Source organism: Taeniopygia guttata, chromosome 12, assembly GCF_048771995.1.
Source record: "Taeniopygia guttata chromosome 12, bTaeGut7.mat, whole genome shotgun sequence".
In the NCBI taxonomy this organism is placed as follows: Eukaryota; Metazoa; Chordata; class Aves; order Passeriformes; family Estrildidae; genus Taeniopygia; species Taeniopygia guttata.
In genome coordinates, this window is record NC_133037.1 from 3,865,469 (window position 1) to 3,878,813 (window position 13,345).

At 40.5% G+C, this 13,345-nt stretch overlaps 1 protein-coding gene across 22 annotated transcripts in view; it reads left to right on the plus strand.

Annotated features, from left to right (window-relative positions):
* The window catches only part of FOXP1 (forkhead box P1), a 422,694-nt gene that overhangs the window by 200,367 nt on the left and 208,982 nt on the right, over positions 1–13,345 (plus strand). For 21 of the 22 annotated variants that reach the window (XM_041718651.2, XM_030282743.4, XM_072934618.1 and 18 more), the window contains one exon: positions 3,004–3,069. The gene's annotated coding sequence lies outside the window, so the exon portion shown is untranslated. 22 annotated transcript variants of the gene reach the window in all.

Sequence of the window (13,345 nt, forward strand, 5' to 3'; positions counted from 1 at the left end):
CCCTGGAGGAGGAGATTGCTAAATCAAATAAATGTTGTGGGATCAGAAGAGTTGCAAGGTCCAGCCCAACAGCAGGTGTGATGGCAAAGCTTCTGATCTTTGCCTGGTCCCTTGGTACCAGGGGAATAAGTAGGGCTTGATCCAGGACAAGGTTGGGCCTTTCTGTTGGAAGAGGTGCGGGTTGAGATTATTGTTGTCTTTGCAAAATCGTGCCCCAAACACTGTTTTAAAAAGTATCTTTATATCCAAGGATTTCAAACTCTATTACAATTACCTATCTTACTAGTGGGTAAACTGAGGCACGTGGTGAACAGACCTGACATTTTCAGGACTATCTGGCAAAATCTGATCAGGGCACAGAGTTTTGCGTGGGCTCTTCCTCATGTGGGGGATCAGTTGAGGCTTGGAGGTGGCGTTGAGGGTGCTTTGAGACCTTCTCTCTGCTCACCAGGCAGCAGGACCACTGCTGCTTGCTTGCAAAGTGGATTTTTATTTGTGGTTTGGTTTCTATTTTAATCATCTCCTTTGGGGGAAAATATGAGTGTAGCAAAATGTCTTGCTTTGGTAGGATGGGATTTTTTTCTTTGTTTGCTCCACACACACACTCACAGTGTTGATGGTACTTTGTGTTTATCTTAAAGACAGCATGATGGAAGGAATGTGTGTTGCCTACATCAATTTGCTCACCCATATAAACAGTTTCAGGAGGAAAGTCTGTATTTGTGTTTCTACATTTTGAGATACTCAACTTTTAGACTATTAATGAGAAATTTTCACAGGTGGGAACAGCTGTTTCTGCTGCTCATTTTAACTTTACTCGTGCATTTTCCATATTTTTGAAAGCCAGGTAACATATAGCAGGAGTTTGATAACCAGAAATTAAAGGATTTCAATCAGGGAGTAATTTGTGAGGAGAGCTGACTCCTCAGCCCCCTATAGACCCTGTTGGTCTCCCACCAGCTGATGGTTGAGCCGGATTTCCTTGGAGTGTGGTTCATGCAAGACAAATGTGTTTAGAAAATGATACCTGCCTTTTTCAGCACTGCCCAAAGAGATACTGAATGCACATTTTATGCAAACATGTAATTTTCAGCAGCTTCCTTAAAAAGTACATTTTAAGATGGTTCATTTGCTATCGTGAAGACTCAGGGTAGAAATGAAGCTTGCTTGCCAAAATACTGCCAAAATAAGGATCTGACTGCCAAATACCCAGAAAATTTATAAAACAGATAAATATGAAAAGAGGTTTAAAGTGTCAAACCCAAGATAACCCCTGCAGCAAAGCAGGATAAAAGCCTTTATTGTTGCTAATCTAAGAGCACATCACATGTCGGAGGTCATGTATTTTACATAAAAGATGTATTGTTTTACATACTCTCAGGAAGGTGAGCCCTGACCTATTATGATGGAGTAGTGTTATGTCCTTTACAGTGCAGAATCAGGAATGTCTTATATGTGTACCTCAGCAAGGAACACAGGCTTCCTATACAGCAAACATGCTCAAATTTTGGCCCCTGATGTTCTGGTACTGGCAATACAAGAACTGTGAAGAGCTTCTCACACAAAACATAAAAAATAAAAATGAAATAAAGTGCCGGTGAGCAACAGATAAAACCAATGTTGATTTCATATCAGGGTAACCTTTTTTCCTCCCAGCTGACAATAATCAGGTTTCAATGGTAAAGAAGTAATGCCTCATTCTCATTGTGAAATATTTTTCCTTCCAAAATAAATGGTGAATGAGTTCATATTCTTTTGAGTGAACTTAGTGAAGATTCTGATTTTTTCCCCAGAGGTTGTTATTTTACTGCTCCAGTAAAAAGCTTCACCTAGTGATGTAAATAGCACAGCTTACCATTTGGTGAGTTTCACAAACACCCCCAAAACTCCACATCACTGTGTGAATTTTATGAAATGGAGTTTCACATAGCTCTGTCTTACACATCCACATGTCACTGACTTTCCATTTCGTATGAAGTCATCGGTGTCACCAAATTATCACATATTTCCTTCTGTCTGTATTACATAGTACTCTGTACCTCTGCGGCAGAAGATCAGCATTTCAGTGAAATTATGTTATAATTTTACTCTGTTAAGGTATTTGGTCAATTGATGTGGAATTAATTCTGAATGCTGTTAGTGGTTTGAGTTAGTAACTTGATCTAAATTAATAAACAAATGTTTTTCTTTTCTCTTGTACCATATGTTGATCCCAATTACATGAACAGAAAGTGGCAGATTGTCATGTTTCTTAAAAGATTACATACTCTTTTGCATAAGACAGAGTACACAAGATGCAGTAATATACAGGGTAAAAAAAACCTACACGTGCTGTTTTCTCCCTCCTACTTTTTATAAAGATACACTTTAATTATTCCTCCTTTTAATACCCACTGCTCTCACCACCTTGGCGTGCTCTTGGTAATGCTTAATGAGAAGATATCCCAAGACAGTAAACAACTTTCTGAATTTGGAAGATGCAGCTAGTTCTAAAATCTCATCTAGGACTTTGTCTCTATGGAAAAGGATGAGAAAAATGAAAGGATCCAGAAGATAAAATAGCAGCGGTTACAAATGGTCTTAAAATGCCTTAAGTAAGGAGAATCCATGCAGACAATAGTCAGATTTCTGAAACAAAGAACTGAACTCATTTATTATTCCAACTGAAAATAGATTGATAGACATCAAGATTAAGAAAGTTTGTTAGAGAACAAAGATGTCTCATCTCCATGGGGTTTTTTGCTTCTCCTTTTCTTCTCCCAAAGACCAAGTTGTTTGTGCTGAACTGAAGAACCTCACACTAGCTGGTACTGATAAGCAGCAGTCCTGTGACTTGATTGTTTTTATTAACTCTCTCTGAAAGTCATTCACCATTAAACACGATTAGATTCATTTGTTGCTTTATTTATGTTTGTACTTGTAAATGTGGTGCCAATGAAAATGCTTTGGGTGTTGTTGCTGACACTGACCCAGAGTCACATGTGTTACCTCTTTTCTCTGCAGAGTAAGAAGAGTGACCTTTTTGGGTGGCTGTAACTGAAGATTGCTTTACAGGAGCAACTGAAGAAGGTAAATACAAATATAATGTCTTTCACACTATTTTTGAAGTATGTCTGAACAAATGATTTGATCCTGCAAGCCCTAGGACCGTACCTTAGCTGCACAAGTAAAGGCTTTTCTGGCAAAATGGATGAAGTTTGCAGCATTGGGCTTGGAGCTTTTGGAGAAAATGCTGTGCCTTAAAAATACATACTTTGTCTGGGAAACCGCTGGTTTAGGTATTCAGTTGCATTTGAGAAGCAAGGCCAAAAAGATGCACTTTTTGTCTTTAAGCCATGTTCCGAGAAGGCTGTTTGGTAACTGGGCAGAGCCTGTGTGGGAATGGGAAGACCCTGCTCTGGCTGGTCTTTGGGGCAGCTCCTTGGTCCATGGCTGCTGGGCTGGGAGATGCAGTGGCACAGCCTGTGGCAGGGTCCCTTTACTGAGGCAAATCCCTGGAGAGCGGTCAAGTCAGCTTCAGTGCTGTTCCATCCCAGGCTGAGGCACTCTGGGTTTCCAGCAGCACGTCAAGCAGATCAGGAGAGCAAAATTTAGCTGTTAATTTGATTGCTTATTGTCACTGCAAAAGTTAAAACACATGCTTTTTAGTCTTTGGAGCACAGCAAAAAGGAAAGAAATATCACTCTCTGCAAAATGATTTTTATTTAAAGCAGCGTGAAAGTCCTTTGCTTCTAAATTAACTCCTGCCTCTCATCTGGTCCAAAGTTTCAAGTTGGGAAGGAATATTAACATCACAAAAGTGGTGATTCACAAAATTAACTTGCAGAGGAGAAGAGTAACGCAGATCAGTGTTTGGTACTGAAGGGTGTCATCTGACTGAGGTTCATATGGCTGCTTTATAATCACCTTCTTTCAGAAATTAATAGTCGGTTAAGCACCATAGCAACAAGCAACACTGATGTAAGCGCTGAGCAGTGGCTGCTGTTCACTGTGATGTCAGTGCTCGTTAGTGCTGTTCTCTTGACCTTGTTTGAATATAAAATGGTGATTTCATTTTAAACTTAGAATTTTACGGAATGACTAAATGCATTGGAGTGAATTAGAGCTATTTTTATTTTTAATTTTATTAAAATGTACTTGAAGGGGGAAAAAATGTCCCTGTTCTCTTCTGTTTTAAATTAAAATAGATCTGAGGACAATCTGGGATTTTTTTTTTTCAGTTCTTTGTTGCCAAAAATATCTATTTAGTTAGGATGAAATTCATGGAGTTCAAGTGAATATTGCAATCCTTGGCCATGCCAGTGGTGTATGTCAGCTATATGATATACCCCTCTCTTCAAGATTTTAATCTTACTGGTTTGTTTTTTTATGGTGAAGCCCATGAAGTATTAGATGTATTTCAGCTACTGGAGAAGAAGCAGATCCTGCAGTTTAAGGAGCTAGTGCTTCCTTGCTCTGCAGTGTTGTTCCTCCTTTGAGTTTTTGTGAAGAAGGGAAGAATTTGAAGTCCCAGGTGCATCAGAGGGCCTCGTAATTAATGGGTCTCTTGTTCCTGGCTCATGTGTGGCTGTGTCCTGTGTGACCTGGGAAAAATCGGAATTTTGGTGGTGTTAAATGCAGGACACTACCTTTAGATTCCCTGAAGCTTGTAGGCTGTGTCTCCAAAAGCAGATCTATTTTGTACTACTACCATCAGTGCATCACTCAGGCACCCATCCCCTCTGTCACTCATCCTTCAGCAGAAAGCAGTTTGGGTGATTCACTGGAAAAGACCATTAGATTTTTCAGCCTGATCTCCTGTGTATTGTAGGTTATTGATTCTCACCTCTGAGCAGAGCTGGAAGCAGAGTTCAGCCAAACTCTGTTTCCTAGAAGCTCATCCAGGCTCAGGGGAAGACACTGAAGACTGGAGAAGCATGGGGCAGCAGGGGTGTGGGCAGATGGATCTGTGTTCAAGGATATGTTATCAAACTGTTAACCAAAATTTAAAACTCAATGGAAAACAAGCTGTTCAACATCGCCTTAACATCAGGATTGTTTCTCAAAGGTTTGGCTCTGTCCTTCTTCTACTGCAGTGAGGGGTGCAGTTTTCAACAAAAACCTATTTATTGCAGGATTGTTCTTGCAACATATTTCATTTAAAAAAAGCCATAATGAATGATATGTGGCCCAAGAAACTGGATGTCAAATTTAAACTGGGTGAGAATTGAAACCACTGAGATAATAAACCATGAGAATAGGAGATAGTAATGGAAATAGTGATAGAGTCCTAATTAGAGCAGTGCCACTGAAACAGGGAAGGTTAAGGGTTTGGTTGATTGAGTTTGAGCTCAATTGCTTGATAGCTTAATTTCAGGTGAAATCCCATCTCCTGAGTTAGCGGTTAAGCTGCTCAGAGCAGTTGCAGAGCAGGACTCTACTCCTTGAGGAGCAGCCGCGTGGCCCCGGGCGTCCCAGCCCTGCGCGAGCCTGGCCTCGGGCACGCGGGATGGGAGGCAGCTCAGAGCTGGCAAAATAGATTTTTATTCTGCGTGGTTTGTTTGCTTTCTCTTTCTCTTTTTTTTTTTTTAATTTTTTTTTTTTTTTGCCTGTGAGCTCCAAGGAGCTCTGAACAGAAGCACAAATAACAGAAGAGATACAACAAGGGTCTTTGACAGATAAACCTTCAGAATTAAGATGTTTACATTCTCTTTTATTTAGCACTGCTAGGCATAATGCCTAACTATATGCCTGTTTTTCCTCACAGTAAAAATTCAAAATGTTTCATTTGGGGAGAAGGGAGAGGAAATGTATTTTTACAGAATTATGGGCAATAGTGTTAGTTTTCCTGGAGCAGTCATTTGTTTAAATGTAGTAAAAGCATTTTCAATAATCAAAGGGCATTCAGTGAGCATTGTAAATCAGGGATAACTTGCATGCTGAAAATTTGAAAAGTACAAAACATGCTACTAAAATTGTACATTATTGATAACAAAAGGCACGTGTAGACTTTTAAGATAGCAAAGATAGAATCCTTTAGAAAACTTTAACAGCAAAAAATCAACACAAAGGATTTAGCAAAGTTGCACTTAGTTTAAAATTTCAAATCTTAATGCTTGTCAGAGTTAAATGCTGATTAAATATTGATAATAAATCAGAAGCTACCTGCTGAAACTCAGAGCTGAATGAGACGATCAACAGATAAATCTGTGGGTTTGAGCTATAACCTTCTTATATAGGTATACTTTCTCCTCCCTTCCCTTCAAGCCAGGAAAAAGGTCAGGAGGACTTTTTCTCCTAAGCTCAATACAAAAAATGGTATGTGGAAAAAAAAAAGTGGACCAGAAAACTTTTTTTTCAACTTTGTTTTATCAGGAAGAGAAATGGTTCTCAAAACAGGTTGTGAAGTCAGTGTGCCATGTCTTTGCTGGCCATTGCAAGCAAAAGTGAAAACCCTGAAACAGACTCGTTCAGACACATTTCTGTTTATGAAAGGCTCAGCAGTGTGTGCAAGTTCTCCCCAGCACTCTTCCTTGCTGGTGACTTCCAGAAGGTGTGCTGGTGATGTCCTTAGTCCTATTTTCTGTACTGGCTTGGGTGGCAGGAGACTTTTGCACATCAGGCAGTGGGGAGTTGGTAGGATGATGTTTTCCTTATTGAATTTGGCACCTTGATTCTTCCTGCTTTTGACCTAAAGGTCTTAAAGCATATTAGGGAGCAGAAACAACTCCTGTTCCTAGAACATGTGGTGTGCAGCTACTTCTGAATATGGGTCCTGAATATGGACTGGAGTGCAGTCACAAGGAGTTCTGTGACAGAGCAGACAACCTGGTTCTTGGACATTTGCTCCGGTGTTTTCTCTGCAGTGGGCCCAAATTACACTAGAAGCATTTTCTAGGAGAGCTTGTGTCACCCTCAGCAGGAAACAGGGACTGGGAAAACTGACCCCATTGATCCCTGCTGCTCCCTTGCTGCTGGGGTGGTAGTCCTGTAGCTGGAGTGATCAGTGTCTGTCAGGCCTCATCTAAAACTGGATTTATTTACTTCTGGATTTTTTGGGGAAGTTGTAATATCTTAATTGTTAAGAACTTTGAGTTACTGGAAGGTCTTAAGGTCACACCTTCTCTTAAGGTTCAAAGATACAGTGTGGTGCAAAGTGTTTCTGTATTCATTAGTAACAGAAATTACAACATTACCTGCATGTTTTGGGGTAAACCCTAAAAAGTCTGTGTGGGGGTCATTGGAAACATAAAGTGTTTGAAGACCATACCTGTTTGAATGAAAAGTTCAGTCTAGACATGTGAAGTTATAACTTCCCTGAAGCAATCAGGTCAAGAAGATGTAGAAAATAGATTAAGACATTTTGGGATAATTTAAGAAGTATCTGAGCAAATCTCATTAACATGGCCCACTAGCTTGCTGTATTGAAGACTTCAAAGACCTGTCAGAGGAGTTCTTTCTGTGCTATTGTCTGCCAGCATTAGCAATCTCGGGAGAATATGTTTCTTTTGTTTTCTTTTGGCCCATTTAGCTTTTCTTCTTTTTCTTCTTCTTTAATATTCCTTAATATCTTATAAATCTTCAAGTGGGCTAATAGAAAAATATGTTTCTCTGCTTTAATAGTCAGTAGCAGGTTTTGATCCTCTTATCTGATGCTTTTGGACCAGATCTTTCTGGTCTTCATGAAGACTGCTAAAGTGAGCAAGACTTGGCCAGTATTTTGCATAATCCCACAGTGTTTCTCCTGTTAGTGCCATTTTGAATCCGTGAAGAACATGGAGCACAAGCTTGAGATGAGCCTCATCTCCACCCACAGATCAGACAGGTGCAGGTATTGAAACAAATTAATATATTGAAAATGGCCCAATATGTAAAAGTTGTGACTGCAAATTAAGCAGCCAAAAAGGATACACTGATGTTTGCCAGTAGAGGTGCACCAAGGAAACAGCTCATAATATACCATGTGATGCAGACTGTGCAATTTCTGGCAAGGTTCTTCAAAACCAAGCTGGATAATACGTCAGGATGTGCTGCATTTTATCACAGCTTGGCTGAGGAGAGAATTGGGAATGGCAAAGGCAGGAACAAGCATTGGTATGTTATTCCAGAACCAGGACATGACCTCCAATTCAGATAGCCTGAAGAGAGACCTCATGCTTGGTCTCAAGCACAGAATGTGATGGAAATACCCAGTTTCAAGGTTTCCTTCTGGAGCAGGCAGTGAACTCTGAATTCAGAGCTGTGCTAACAGTTTTACAAGTTACACTGCTCTGCCAGTGGATACAGTGATGTTTTTTACTTCCTTGTCATAGGCTTGGTGGGCTTCCAAACACACCAGGGCTGTCTGCTGGGGTCTCACGGCCCTGCCTGTGTCTCAGCACAAAGGGTAAGAGCCCCTTGCAGGCTTGGAACCTGCCTTTGGAACACTTACATCACAGACAGTGCACACTCCTGTGTTATAAAATCTGGAGATGTGAGAAAATGACTCCAGAAATAGTCTTGTTGCATATTTTATTTGGTCATCTGTAAGGTCACTGCCTGTTGCCTGCTCCTGCACCAGAAGTATATCTTCCATGATGTTTAAGTTATTGTTGTTCAGCGATGGCAGATGTGTTTTACAAGTGTTACAAGACCAGTGATGTCAGTGGGCATTATGGGAGGCCACCCTTTTTATCTAGTAGCTCATCCCAGAGCTAGGGCATTAAAAAAGAAAAAAAAAAAAAAAAAAAAAAAAAAAAGAAGAAAAAAAGTTATTTTTTGTTCCTGATTGCCTGCCTGTATTTCTCATTGCAACGTATGAAAGCATTTTTCACTCAGATAATGGCAGGAATTTCAGACACCACCTCTGAGATGTTTAATTGTTCAGTGTTTCTCCCAGTGTAATCTGTGAATTTTAATTTGTGCCTCTCCCACCTCTGCTGGCCCTATACTTTTCAGTGTGTTTTGCGTAATATTGCTTAATTGCTCAAACAGGTCCTTTCTGACTCTGAGCTCACTGTTTATTTTTTTAGTAGAGTAGCACAAACATTTGGACATTTGCAACTAAGACTCTGACGTCATTTCCATTGCAAACCATTAATATCCAAGTTTATAATGTTGCTTTTCAAAATATGTTTTTGTTGAAATATGATTTTTTTAAGGGTAAAATTGTTACCTCCTCTTAAAAAAAATTATAAATTGGCATCTTTTGAATAATGGATCTACTTCCTTCTCCTGTCATACGTTTTTTGTTAGTTTTGATAGCCCCTGTATTTATCTTTATTAGTTGTAATACAAGTGCTCCACCTAATCCTCTGACTTATTAAGGGTTATACTGTGGATCCCTGTACTGGAAGGAAATGTCTGTGGAAGGGCACAGCATTTCCTGCTCCTGGGGCACTTCCACCAATGGAGCAGGGCCACAGAGCTGTGACATTAGTAATTGTCTGTAAAGATCTTAGAAATAGAAAGTGCTGGATGTAAAAGCCAACAACAGCATAAATCAATAATATGAGCAATGAGAGCATTTCCTTTTTTGGGGGGATGGGGAGACTTTTTAACCCTTTTTTTGTGGTTTGTGTTTATTTTATTGCTGTCATCCTTATCCATTGAAATCTTATTCCAGTAATTGGGAAGGGAATTTTATTGTGAACATTTTGCTTCTAAAGATTTAGTGAATGCATATTGAACATTATTAAAAATGTTATTGAAAAGGAACAGAAAAATTATCTCTGAAAAAGTGAAAATTCATTTGCATATTTGTTCCTCTTTAAGATCCAATGTCCAGGAAGAGAAATGTGGTTTTATTGTTTGTTTCCTTTTTTCTTAAGGAGGGAAAAATTATTGCTTTTGGTTCTGCTTGCTTAGAGAGTCCAAAGCTTTGAGCTCAGTTTTGGAGAATGTTAAAATAAGCCCACAGGAGGTCTTGTAAAAGTTGTAAGAAATTGTAAGCATGTCTGCTGAGTCAATTATAGGAGACAAATTGCCAGGGTAAGGCTAAAAGGTTCCAAATTTGCTGTTTACTCTCTGCTATCTTTAAACCAATTTATTTCTGCCTTTGATTTCACAGCAGATAAATACATGTTTTGGGAGGGGAAAAAAAAGATACTAATTAGACAAAATATTAGTTAAAATTTAAAGAATTACCTGGATTTTTATTCATGTAATTAAAAGGAGAGTCTGGCCTGTTCTTCTTTAGAATGGTGAATATCTGAGAGAACATAGTTTAGAAATGGAGACTGGCTTTTTAAAAGTTTCTCCTCAATGAGACTCAACTGCACAAGACAGTTCTTTTTAAAGACAATTTGAATTTTACTAATAAAATTGTTCATTTTCAAAAAATTACATATCTTGCATCTCTGAGACCATTTACAATTCTTTCCAGTTTCTTAACCCTACAATAATTTTCAGAAAATTGCAGGAAGAAAAGTGCAAACCCAACATGTGGACAGTGTAAATCTCATGTGTATAGTGTGTACACGTTAAATCTCCCCAAAATTTGTGTCCTGTGCTCATGATCTGCAGGCAGTGCTGCTCCATAAGCTGCCATGGTTAACTGGCCTTGAAATCCATCCATGTCAGCTGCTGGATTTTCTAGGTACTTGATAAGGTGAAAAAGTCCAGTAAAGTCCTTTTCCTCCTTTAGGGTGGAAAGCTCAGAGAGGAGCTGGGTAAATAGTTTGGTTTATTAGGCCTGTCTGTGTTTGAAGCTGATGCTGAAGTCCTGCAGTGGTTCCTGGGTGGGCAGGGCTGTGCTGTGGTGCTGTGCTACACCCTCTGCATCCCAGTGTCACTTGTACTCCGTCACATCCCCTCTGCATCCCAGTGTCACTTGTACTCTGTCACTTGAGGAACCTGTCTTTGAAGTTGCCCTGCCAGAAGCTGCCAGCTGCCCTCTTAGCAAGAGAGCAGGGCTGTAGCAGCTGTGTGATGAGGTACCAGGTATCTGCAGTTTCTGCTGCCATCCCTGGGACATAGCTGGCCAGGTGTGAAGTCCCCCAAGAGCAAGTGGGACCGTGCCCACCTGCAGAGAGGACTGGCCCCCAGAAGAAGCAGCATGGATTTAGGGATGCTTACTGTGAAGCACAGAAGCAGGTGGGCTGCTGGTGCTGGTTGTGTAGGAACCTGTGATGTGTGGGAGAAGACATCAGTGGGACAGTAAGTTCCTCCTCCAGGAGGAGGGAAGGGCAAAGGTCCCAACAAGCTTGGTGGATATTTGAGGAGACTTCCTTAAAAACAGCTCTAAAGAGACTCGTCCTCTGACATTGACATCCTCTCTGGTCACTGCCCATGAAGAGTGATCTGTGGCATCATCTGGGCAAGACCTTAGAGTATCTCTGCAGGAGAACTAGAGTTTATCATAGTTTTATATTGGGTTTCCCTCAGCGTGTAACTGGATGCATTAACAGTGACATGATCCCGGTGTGACCTGGACTTTAATGGGTTTGAACTTGGAACTGTTCAAACATTAAGAAAAAGCCCTCACTCCCTGCATGTATTCAGCAGCTGCTTTTTATATGCAGAACCCAGAGCTGCAAAGGTTCACCGGTGGTGCATTTTCAACTTTCAGATGAAAAGGACTAAATAACTGCCAAAAAAAAATGGGCTATTTCTCTCCCGATGCAGATGTGTGACTGCCAGGACATGCATACATCAAAAGGATAACGTGCCTCTGAGCAGTGAAAAACCCACTGCTTTGTTTTGTTTTGCTGGAGGCAAACAAAATGTCAAGGCCTTCAGTCTTGGGAGAGGGTTTTCACTGTTAATGTGTCCTTTGCCCAGAGCTTGGGCCCACAAGACAGGATTTGGGGTTCGCTTCCTACCCCTGCAGCTGACTCACTCCATGGCACGGGGACTGTTTGTTCCGGACAAAGCTTTCTTGGGATTTTTTTTTTTGACTTTGCGTGCTGCCAGCTGTGCCTGATGTACCATCCAGAATATGCTCTTTATCCTATGTCAGACCTTAACTGTGGCAACAAGGCGGTGATTTGATTTTCCTGTCTGCAACAAGAGCCAGATTTTTCCCTTGCCCTCCAGAGGGACATTGCAGGTTAGATTATCCGGCTGCTGTGTGCTCAGGCAGCTCAGAAAAGTAAAAATTGTTCCTTTTAAAAAAGAAAACAACAAACCTAAAGCAAAAAGAGTCCCCAAAAACCCAACAACAAATCAAACAAACCCTGCAAGGCCCATTTTTCTGTGGTTTTGGAAAGGTGTCCCATTCCTCTCCTGCTCAGCCACACACCTAACGTGGTTTCTTCACCAAGTTTCCGCTTGAAAGAAATTCCATTTACAGAGTTATCAGCTACCTGCAAACAGATGGGCATAAGGGAAGGTCTCATCCCAGCTTGGGCTGGTGTGTCACAGGGAGCTCTGCAGTAATGATGGAGAAGTTAAGTCACCTGCCAGCAGAGTCATTCCCATGGAATGATGATAGAGTGACCCGGAGTAAAGATGTCTCTTTGGAGAGCTGTTGACAGATTTACTGACCACCAGGTCAGACTACATTGCCCTTTCTTTTTGGTATTATGAATTACTATGCATTGAGTTTACTTATTAAATTGTTAGCAAGTTGTGTTGTACCATGTCCCCGTGGTGTCATCAAAGTCATCCTGCCTCACCCCTTCTCCCTCCTCCCCAGCAGGAAATCCATCTCCTGCTCTTCCACAGAGTCACAACAACGTTGTTTCCTACATAATACTTCTCTTTAGGGATGTAAATCCTTGGTCTACAGACCCTTGGTTCATTTTTTTCCTCAAAGCATTAATGAGCTTTTTAGGTTTTTTGGGAAAAAATAATTGCCATTGATGATGACATGGTATAAAAATGCAGCAGCTAAAGCATATGTTCTGTTGGTTTGCCTTGTCTTATAGGAACATCATTTTTGCACATCACTATTAACAATGCAAACACCCTGAAATGCTAATAGCACTAGTAAGCTTTTAATTCCATGGAATTTATTGCTTGCTGTATTTCCATGAATTTATAACGCTTTGATTCTTAAGAGCCCCATTTAATCAGTTTTGCCTGGCACAGAACATAATAAACAACTTGCTGGTGCTAAAGTGCCACATGGGGGAGGCTGCTAACAAGAAAGTTAAATGCTTCTGCCACTAGCAGTTTCTTCGCTGTATTTTTCATGAGCTGTTACTACCAGTAATGTACTTTGCTGGCTTTAGAGCAGTGGTTAAACGCAGTGACAAACCAGCGAGTGCTCCAGTGCTGTAAACACCCAAAGCAATGCCATTTTTGTTCAGAGCTATGGTTTAAACCAGGCTTGAGACTCAGTGGCATTTTATGGTGATCAGGGATTTTTTTTTTTCAAAGGTCTCACTTTTCTTGACAATATAGGGCTTTTAGGAATAACTAGTGAGTGGTATTGATCAAGAAA